The sequence below is a fragment of the Elaeis guineensis genome, chromosome 8 (assembly GCF_000442705.2).
Source record: "Elaeis guineensis isolate ETL-2024a chromosome 8, EG11, whole genome shotgun sequence".
Lineage (NCBI taxonomy): Eukaryota > Viridiplantae > Streptophyta > Magnoliopsida > Arecales > Arecaceae > Elaeis > Elaeis guineensis.
This window is the reverse complement of record NC_026000.2, coordinates 53,173,812-53,185,315: the sequence shown is the minus strand read 5'-3', so window position 1 is coordinate 53,185,315 and position 11,504 is coordinate 53,173,812.

Here is an 11,504-nt window from a genome sequence, read left to right as displayed (position 1 = left end):
TTGATTTGAGCTAACCCATAACTCCATATTTTATGCAATGTCATTAGATCTTTAATTCATAATTCTAGATCTAATTGATTCTATACTTAATTCTCAATTAAATTTCAGCATTAACATGGGTTTAGATTTATGTTTAAAATAATTTTAATATTTTTATTTTATAAATAATTTATAATAAATATTATGTAAAATTTTTTTATTCTGAAACTAAGATGACTCAATCAATATTGAGCCAACTATACAAGGAGACTGAGTCAACTCAGTTCAAAACTAGGTCAGCTCAATAATTATGTGTGCATGATTCAAATAATTATAGATCTAAAAATTCTTGCAGAATACTAAAATAAAATCAATCATAATACTTTTAGATCATATCTAAATATTTTATGATTCAAAATTTTATTTTATTATGATTAAAATAATTTTAATCATATAGATTAGATGCTTTATTTTTCATACAACTTTATATCACATACAACAAATCTAGGGTTTCAAGATCTAAGATTTTACAAAAAAATAAGTTCTTCTTTTCACATTCTTTTTCGTAGGATATAATCATATGGTACCCCTACACGCTATAAGAGCACCCCATCGAATGAAAAGAGAGGGTCTTTAAACCCTTCTTGCTCCTATGATCGGATGGCCTGACGATCAATCCAATCCAAATACTTACTAATCAGATCATCTAATCTAATTATATATCATATATGCATGAATTTAGTGTTAGATGTGTGCCTTAGATGCCAGATCGGCTAACACATTCCTATACAAATCTAAGGGCAAATTTATAATTTTGACTATAAATTAATAAAAAGATTATTCTTCTATCACATTATGTACATTGTGTATGTGATACATCCATTGAGTTAGTGAGAATGTTAATTCATATTTTTAAAAGTTAAAAATTTAAGGCATGAATTTACATAACTAACTCATAAACTGCTCCTGACCATAGGATCATCACGAGGATGGTGATCGATCCAGAAGGTTGGTGTACGATCGCTTTCTTAGGATAGATGAGTCTTGAGTCTACGGTGTGGAGACACCAGAGTGAGAGTATAGGTATTCATTGAGAACGAGAGTACTGAGCGTGACCACCTCGAGTAGTCATAAGAAAGTCTACCTTCTCGTCAATGACTAGCTCGATGCTGCAGTTGTGAGTCTAGTTCTTTGACCTGAGGTGCATCGATGGTTTACCTTGAGTGTGTTATAGTTTGACTACACCATAACTCGATCTCCTAACCATTCGAAACCCTGAGATGTATGTTAGCTGTAGCATATCCATTGTAGGAACCAGATCGCACCAAGATGGGATCTATCAACCTCGGTAGATGAGAGGAGTAGTCCTATGATGATCGAAAGATCGAGGTCTTAAGCCCATGGCCATGGCAGAGTAAAATAATGGAAAAAAGTTTTTCATTGGGTTTCACATCAGACTCAGATCGATCGATTGATTCATATGACTGATGTTGGGTTTGACGAGTTCACCTTAACCCTAATTCAGATCACACAGGTAGCTGCACCAAGAGGTTCGTCTTCAATTCTGATGGGTAGCCACCATATACTACTAGGTATCACTAATAGATTTTGAGAGCAATTAGAATGATTTTGATGATCGATCATTCTAATTGTCTAAATCATAAGAGTTCTGATCCATCGAAAGGAGTTTCGATGATGTCGATGATGAGATCATGACATGTCTCATTACCATACAGAATTGAACCTAACTGAGTCACACAAATAAGGGTTAGGGTCTGGATGTCATCAATTGGGCTACCCCAATTGATTTGGATAAGATCCAATTAGGTTCAAAGAAATTATGCTAGCACTCGATTGAGCCTAATTTTCTCCTCGTGTAATCTTTTCTGTCTCTACTGAGCCAAATGTGATCTGGCTCATCCAGAGAACTTTGGAAAGATTTCTCTCAATCTAATTGAAGCTTGTTCAGCTCAGAAAAGGCTTGTCTTAATTTATGAGATGAATTTAAGACAACACCTGTTAATTTCTAGCACCTGCCAATTTTATTTTAGGACATCTGTCAAAAGTTGACATATGGGTCTTAAACTGAAGAGGATTCATTGAAGGATTTTTATGGAGTGTCCACATATCAAAACCACTTCAAATTGGGTGCCATAATCAGATTATGGTGTGAGCTCAATTGGATTTAAGTGGATGCCCCAAATGGATAAGAACCAAAGAGTCCTGATAAACTTGGACTCTTTGGTGCCACCTTATTTATGCTTATCCAATATTGGTGCCAACATAGGAGATAGCATGGGGATTCTTATCTGATGTGATCAGATAACATCACTCCACCAATCAGAATTTTTCCAAAATTTATTGAAATTTTTTTATTGGTTGAATGATGTGGCACTGCACAGTATACAGGATCTATATAAACCCTGCTGCATCTAGGGTTTCGAGATAGAACTTGTTTTATGCAAAAAACCCATTAGCTGCTGCCCCCTCTCCTCTTCTCCACATCCTCCCTACTCTCCTTTCTCCCCTCTTCACGTCCAAGAAGTTGGACATTCATCTGGAAAAGGTACAAGACGTGGTGATGCCTGGAACAGAAGGCTGCAGGACATCTTCGACAGGCTGTTGCTCCAACTTCAGAAAGAGTTCTGAAGTACTTTCAAATCAGATATTGATCTAATTTTTGGAGCATAGAATTATAAGGAGAAGACATTCTAGATCCTACCTAAGTGGATACTGGTAGAGGCTAGAAACTTACATGGCTACATCAGAACCTCAGGCAGTGCTGCGATCATCTACAGGGTAATTAGATTACCCTTGAGGTATGTCTATATTTCTCATCCTTTTAGATTTAATTTTTGATTTTAAATATCAGATAATAAAATTAGATCTAATAGAAATTAAATTTAAAATATCATTGGATAAAAAAATTTAAAATTTATTCCATCCCAGATTTGATGAAATCTGGAAGATCCTACACAGGAAAAAGGTGGTTTTCCCTTCAAGTGGTATCAGAGCCAGGTTGTTGGCTCTATTTCAGATCTATTTTAGATCTAATTTTAATTTTAATTTATTTGATATTAAATAATTTTAAATATCATATCAGATGTGATAGGATCTAAAATTAAAATATTTAAAATTAAATCTAAGAAGATCTAACATGCATGAGATGCATAACTAGACTAGGATTAATTGAATCCATGAATAGTCTTAAGTTTTATATTTTAATAAGATTAAAATATGAATTAAATATAATTTATTCTTTATTTTTTTTGATGTTATAATTATTATAATCAGACTAAAAAATGGAAAATAAAATTTTAATTATTTTATAAAATTGATCTGTTGCATGCCTAGACTAGTTGTAGAATTATTCTAGTAACTTGTCTAGAATAATTTTTATTTTGAATAATTTAATTTAAATTCTATTTTTTAGATATTACATATGATGTATCAGATCTGAAAGCATGTTAATTAGATTAATTTTTGATACATGAGATGTGTTGGTGCAAAAATCCACCGGCATCGGAGAAGCTGGAGTCGAGGGAGTCGCGGTCGCCACAGGGACCTGCAAAGAAAGTCTAAATCGGAGTTGGGGGTGCTCTGACAAGACCCTCCGATGCTCAAGTCAGTTCTCTGCTTCAACAAGAATGGAGTGCTCGAACAAAAATTTTAGCAGAGTTTCGAGATAGAAATTAGAGCTTAGAGAATAACATATCTGGGATCCCCTTTTTATAGGCGGAGGGTGCAATAGACTGACAGCGACATTTGTAACCGCCTGGTAGTGGGCCGCTCGGGGCCAGGAGGAGTTTGTTATGAAGAGTAGTGGAGTGGAGTCGTGGCTATCACCGTGGCCTGCCACATGGAGCCTGTTGCGGGAAGTGGATCAGTGTCCATTATCGTGACTTGCCAGAGAGTGGAGAAGCTGCACGAAATCCATCGTAGGAAGTGGAGCAAAGTTGTGGCCATTACTATGGCCGCAGGAAGTGGAGCAGAGTCGTGGCCATTACTGTGGCCCACCAAGGAGTCCAGGCCTGTCGGCCGAAGCTCGGTTGAGGTGTCTGGTGGAGAGAGGCAGCTATCCATCTGAGAGGAGCTCGGATGTTGCTGGCAAGCCTTCTATCGTTGGGTGCTTTGGGTGTTAATACTGCAGGTGAGGGCCATTTGCTGTAGGAGCTCGGTCAGAGGCTTTCCATAGATGAAGTTTGGTTTCATGCAGAATTCGACAGAGGGTCGACCGGAAGTGGGTGTCGGATGATGCTGGAGAGGTTCATCTGCTGGAGGGGTCCGACTGCTGGAGTCCATGTGTCGTAGGAGTTCGTCTAGAATCTGTCCGCTACAGAAGTTCGGTCGGAGTCTAATCTCCGTAGAAACCCAGATGGGGATCATTTGTCGAGGAAGCTCAGTCGAAGCCTGCAGTAGAAGCTCAGAGTAGATCGCTTGCAGTAGAAGCTCGGAGTAGATCACTTGCAGCAGAAGCTCAGAGTCCGGCCCTTGTAGGAGTTCGGATGAGGTCTACCTGCAACAGGAGTTCAGGGTTGAAGTCTGACTCCCGTAGGAGCTCGGATGAAGTCCACCTACAGTTGGAGAAGAAGTTCGGCTCCCGTAGGAGCTCGGATGAAGTCTACCTGCAGTTGGAGAAGAAGTCTGGCTCCCGTAGAAGCTCGAATGAAGTCTATCTGCAGTTGGAGAAGAAGTCTGGCTCCCGTAGGAGCCCGGACGGAGTCTACCTGCAGTTGGAGTTCGGGGAAGAAGTCTGACTCCCGTAGGAGCTCGGATGGAGTCTAGAAGGTGATTGACCACTGCAGAAACTTGGATGGAGTCCGTCCGTCACAGAGAATCCAGTCGACACTGATGGGGGTTTATCCGTCAGCAGAACTCGGGAACATTGCAGAGGCTCGGCCGTCGGAGAGATTCGAAAAGATGTCGCCGAAGGTCGGACGTCGGTAAAATCCCTGGAGGGTCACTCTTGACATGAACTTCGGTTGGGGGGTATTTTATACCCAACACCAATCTTCCTACTTCTGAGTTCGAGTTTCGAATGAAGGAAGTACAGAGAAATTTTTACAGCCGAAGTTGCCCCCTTGAATCCTGTGCACGATCGCCCTCAGAAATCCTAGTATTTAATGCGCGCACGTTGGAGTCTTTTTCCAATTAGGGCGATCCGAAGAGTCCTTTCAGAATTTTTGCTGGAGCGTAGTCCCAAGCGCCACACCATAATGGTCCCACCAACAGTCAGCTCTACGCCACGGTGAGTGGGACGCGTGGCGGGCATTGGTTGACCTAGGGATATCCGCCACCATAACTGTGCCAGGCCCCGTCACTTATTTAAATCCCCTCCTTCCCTCCAGGGACTTCATTTCGCTTGAGAGTCCAGACAACGCCTTTCTTCTGCCTGAGAGTTTAGCCACCTATCGGCGCCCTTTTTCGACCCTAAGCATTCTTCGCGCCAATCTTCGCCATCTCCGCCGGCTCCCCGCCGCCTTCAGCCTTCTGAGCCCTTTCGAGGAGTTCTCCCACTGGGGCTTCTGCCCGGAGCTCAATCTCAAGAGGATGCTACGGATCGAGAGGAGTAGGAGGGGGGAAACAGTGGCCTGCAAGTTCAGCGACTGTCGAATTGCCATCGAGGGCTCCCATAGCTTCGAAGGGGACTCGAGGGAGAACGTCCTACCCGAGAATTTTGAAGTAGTGGAATGGGGCGACACCGGTCAAGGGGGTAGAGTTGCCGTCATAAGCTGTGGTGGGTTTCTTGACATCATCGGGGTCGAGGGACCAGAGGCGGTCGGCGCTAACGGCGGGACAGTAGAACTTGTTGCGGGGGCGGTGGAAGTAGCGCATGCCGACCTCACCGAAGTACCTAGGATGGTGGTTGTTGGGGAGCACATGGTGGTGGTGCATGCCTCCGATGTCATCGCGGCCTCCGGGGTACTTTCGGTTCTTCCCGATACAGGTCGTCGTTGCCGCTGCCCCTTGAATTCTATCCCCCCCTTTTCCCCCTAGGGTTGGGGTTTCAGCAATGGTGCGGAACGAGGCGAGGGGCGAGAGCCGATGGATTCATCACACGCATTGGGAGATACTACTGAGAAGGATGGAACCGGAAGGAGAAGTCGAAAGCTTGGAGTGGTCTCTAATGCATTCTTTTCAAGTCTTGTAGTAATGTTCTTTTTTCCTCGGTCCTCAGGGCTTTGTAAAGTACACCTTGTTAATTGAGAATGAAAAGGAGATTTTTGTTACCTTGTCTGCACTTTGCGTCAAATTGTCGCCTGCCGAACTTCTTTCATTCACTATTGTTATTGTTGTATTCTCTTTTTTTTTTTTGTTCGATGCCGATGTTGTCTGGAGGTTCCTGGTCGTCGCCACGTCAGCTTGCTTTTCTTGTCATCTTTCTTCTTCAGCCTCAAGGGCTCTGTAATGCATACTTAGTTAATGACATGAGAAGGGAATTTTTCGTTACCTCTTTTACTCACGTGTTGAATTGTCCTTTGCTGAGCTTCTTTCAGCTTTTGCCTTGCTTGATATCGATGCCGTTCGAAGGTACCCGATCACCGTCACATTGACCCGTCCTTTTGTTTATGGCCACAGGTTTGTCCGGGACCATTCGAGTTTGACGCCTCCTTTCAGAGTTCGAGCTCGGAGGTCTGAGCTTCTCGTCGCCCCAAGGAAGCCATCTTATCCTTGGCCTGTGTTGAGAGCTCTCTTGGAGACCGGAGATTTTGATAAGAACCCCAATCTTCGCTGAGACGAGGCTCCCTGTATCTTTGATATAATTTATTTTCCATTTGTCGCTGATGCAGTTCGTCGCTTTCCTTTTTAACCCCCCTCCCCTTTTTCTTTTTCTTTTCTCGAGTGAGGATTTTCCCTCTGCCCTTAGTGGGGTCGCGGGAGCGTGGAGGGGCTGTTGAGAAGGTTTCCTTTTTCTTATCTGGTCTTGAATGACCAGATCTTAATTGGTGTCAGGACAAGGTCCTTCCTCTATTTCTGATGTAATCAGTTTCAGCTCAGGTTAGGACGAGGCTCTCCTTCTGTTCCTAATTGGGCTGTGGGAGCACATATGGGTGTTGCAGGACCTCTCCTCCCATCCGATCTCAGGGTAACCGGGCCTTCGTCTTTGCTCATGTTAGGGCGAGGTTCTCTTCCTGTCCCTAACAGGGCTGTGGGGGCACATATGGGCGTTGCAGGGCCTCTCCTCCCATCCGGTCTAAGGGTAACCGGGCCTTCGACTTTGCTCATGTTAGGGCGAGGTTCTCCTCCTGTCCCTAACAGGGCTGTGGGGGTGCATATGGGCGCTGCAGGGCCTCTGCCCCCATCCGATCTAAAAATAACCGAGCCTTCGACCTTGCTCATGTTAGGGCGAGGTTCTCCTCCTGTCCCTAATAGGGCTGTGGGGGCACATAAGGGCGTTGTAGGGCCTCTCCCCTCATCCAGTCTAAGTGTAACCGGGCCTTCGATTGTGTCGAGATGAGGTTCTCCTCCTGCTCCCGACACGATTTGTTTCGATTGTCCTGTCGATATAGACTCGTGCCAAGAGAGAAGACATATGGATATAAAATTTTTATTTAAAGTAAAGTTATCGGTAATACATTTGTAAATTTTTCGAGCTCCATGGTCGCGGGAGGTCTGCTCCTCCGAGCTCCTTGAGGTAGTAAGTTTCGGGCCGGACTACCTCCTTGACTTCGTACAGGCCTTCCCAATTTGGGGCAAGCTTTCCTCGATCCTGAGGTTGCGAGGCAGCAGCTCGTCGAAGCACCAGATCTCCTGCTCTAAAGACTTTATTTTTGACCCGGGAGTTGTAATAGCGGGCGACTTTCTGTCTGTAAGCTGCCATCCGAACTTGAGCTGCCTCCCGCTTTTCTTCTAACAAGTTGAGGTTGGCTTTAAGGCCTTGCGAATTATGATGTTCGTTGAATGCCACGACTCGTGCCGACAGGAGTTTGAGCTCAATTGGGATAACAGCCTCCGTTCTGAAGGCTAGAGCGAAGGGGGTTTCCCCCGTGGGCAATCTTTGGGTAGTTCGGTACGCCCACAACACATGATAAAGTTTGTCTGCCCAAGTTCCCTTCGCTTTTTCGAGCCTTGTCTTGATTCCTTGCAGCAGAGTTCTATTGGTCACTTCGGCTTCGCCGTTGGCCTGAGGATGGGCTACCGATGTGAAGTTGTGGGAGATGTTTAGGTCTTCACAAAATTCGGTGAATCTCGCTCCTGCAAATTGCTGCCCATTATCAGTAATTAGGGTTCTCGACAGACCGAACCTGCAAACGATGGACTTCCAGATGAAGTCTTGCACTTTAGCTTCTGTGATTTTCGCCAGCAGTTCGGCTTCAACCCACTTGATGAAATAGTCAATTGCTACCAGGAGAAACTTCCTCTGCCCTGACGCCATGGGAAAGGGTCCAAAGATATCCATTCTCCATTGCGCAAACGGCCATGGGGCGCTCAAGGGTGTAAGCTCGGAGGCGGGCTGTCTCTGGATGTTGGCATATCTCTGACATCGGTCACACTTTCTGACGTATTCAATGGAGTCACGATACATTGTCGGCCTGTAATACCCTTGGTGGAGCAACTTGTGGGATAAGGATCTAGCCCCCAGATGGCTTCCCAGATTCCTTCGTGCACCTCCCACAAGGCGTAATCAGCTTCCGAAGGTCGGAGACATTTTAAAAGGGGCAAGGAGTATGATCTCTTGTACAACTTATCCTCATAAAGGATGTATCGGGAGGCTTGATTTCTGAGCTTTTGAGCCTCTTTTGCATCATGAGGGAGAACCCCGTCTCTGAGATATGCCACCAGTGGGTCGATCCAACTGGGTTCATGATCAATTTTCATCACGGGCCATGATTCTTTCGTACTTGGGTACTTCAGAACTTCAAAGAGAACACCCTTGGGCAATTCAGTCGGAGCCAGCGTAGCCAACTTGGAGAGAAGATCGGCCCTGGTATTTTTCGTTCTTGGAATCTGCCTGATGTTGAAGCTACTAAAGGCGGGGACGAACTCCTTTATCTTTTCAAGATATTTAGCCATGCTGTCCTCCATGTTTCATAGTTTCTGCTGACTTGTCCCACTACCAATTGGGAGTCACTGTAAACTTGGAGCCGATCTACTCCTAATTCTTTGGCGATCCTCAATCCTGTGATCAAAGCTTCGTATTCTGCTCCATTGTTTGTTGCGAAAATTCAAAGCACAGTGCATACTCCGCGATGATCCCCTCCAGACTGATCAAAATCAGGCCCGCGCCTGCGCCCGACATGTTGGAGGATCCGTCCACATAGAGAGCCCAAAAGCAATCAGGGGGGTCTGTTTCTTCTTCAGAGGAGTTCAGTCGGGACTTCAGGCCGTCAACTTCACCCTATTCAGGTTCGACCTCCTCCGAGATAGTGCATTCTACTATAAAATCTGCCAGTATCTGGGCTTTTACTGTCGGCCTAGGTTGATAGTTGATGTCGAATTCTGTGAGCTCGATTGCCCATTTCGCTATCCTCCCGGAAGCATCTGTCCGGTGCAGAATCGCCTTGATCGGCTGGTCAGTGAGCAACGTTACGGTGTGCCCTTGAAAGTAAGGTCAGAGCCTCCGGACTGCAATCAACAAGGCGTAAGTTAGTTTCTCTAATTTAGTATACTTGGTTTCGGCATCTCTCAACATGCGACTGATGTAGTAGATCGGCCATTGAATTTTTGCTTCTTCCTTGACAAGAACTGCTGCGAGGGCCATAGGGGAGACCGCCAGGTACAAGAATAACTCCTCCCCGGGCTCGAGCTTTGCCAATAACGGGGGCAAGCCGAGGTAGCTCCTTAGTTCTTCGAACGTCTGTTGACACTCAGTGGTCCAATAGAAGTTCTTCAGCCGCTTGAGGGTTTGAAAGAAGGGTAAGCACCATTCGGCCGACCTCACAACGAAGCGATTCAGGGCCGCCACCCTCCCTGTAAGGCACTGAACCTCTTTTATCGACTTCAGGGCGGCCATCTCCTGGATGGCATAAATTTTCTCCGGGTTGGCTTCAATCCCGCACCCCGATACCATGAAGCCCAGGAACTTCCCCAAGGTCACTCCGAAAGCACACTTAGTCGGGTTCAGCTTCATCTTATATTTTTGGAGGGCGCCGAAGGTCTCCTCGAGGCGGCGACGTGGTTCGTTGAAGATTTATTTTTCACGAGCATGTCGTCCACGTAGACCTCCATGTTGCGGCCGATCTGCTCCTTGAAGATTTTATTCACCAGCCGCTGATAGGTCGCACCTGCATTTTTTAGGCCTAAAGGCATGACCCTGTAACAGTAAAGACCACGGTTAGTAATGAAAGCAGTCTTTTCTTCATCTTCTGACGTCATTCTGATTTGATTATAGCCGAAGAATGCATCCATGAAGGTGAGAAGCTCATGGCCCGAGGTTGCATCCACCAGTTGATCAATTCTGGGTAGAGGGTAGCTGTTCTTTGGGCAGGCTTTATTCAGCTTTTTGAAGTCTATACACATCCTCCACTTGCTGTTTGCCTTTTTGACTAGGACAACATTGGAAATCCAGTCAGGATAATTGACCTCTCTAATGAACCCAGCTTTCAGGAGTTTATCCACTTCCTCGGCTATCGCTTTTTGCCTTTCCGGTGTATGACCTCAGATTTTTTCTTTCGTCGGTCGATGCTTTGGATCAACGGCCAAACGTGTTCCATGACCTCTGCGTCAATCCCCGGCATGTCCGCTGGAAACCCAAGCGAAAACATCCGCATTCTTTCATAGAAATCGATGAGCTGTGTCCGCACCTCTTCCCCCAAGTTGGAGCCAATCTTACCACATGCTCTGTATTCCCATCATCCAAAGGGATTGAAACCAGATCTTCGATTGGCCCGCCCCTTTCCTCAGGAGATCGTCGGGGCGTCCAATCCATCGACCGGATGGAGGTCGGATTGGTCACTTCTTTGCAAGGCTATGCTGTAGCAATGTCTAGCCAGGGCTTGGTCTCCCTTGACTTCTCCAACCCCCTGGTTAGTAGGGAATTTCAATTTTAGATGGTAGGTCGACACCACGGCCTGAGGGCATTGAGGCCAGGTCGGCCGAGGATTGCCTTGTAGGCTGACGGTGCCTTCACCACCAGGAAATCCACCAAAGCCCTGGATTGTCTTGGATATCGACCCACAGCTATAGTCAAAGTTATTACTCCCTCCATCGGGATAGCATTGCCGGTAAACCCTACTAGAGGGGAGCTAATCGGCCCCAAGCGACCGTCAAGGATGGACATTTTGGAGAAGGCATCATAGAACAAAATATCGGTCGAGCTTCCATTGTCGACAAGAATGTGGTGCACATCATAATTAGCTATATTTAAAGAAACTACAACCGCATCGTTGTGGGGGAATTGAACTCCCCAAGCATCTTCCTCAGTAAAGGTTATGGATTCCTCAATCCTTTGTCGCTTGGGAGGTTCGGCCAATACACCGGTTGTTTCCTGCCAGGATCCTCTCGAGATGATGTTGGTGAAATCGGTCGGAGGTCGATCATCGAACTACTCCATGCCGACTGCTGTGCCGGAGGAAGAGGAGCCT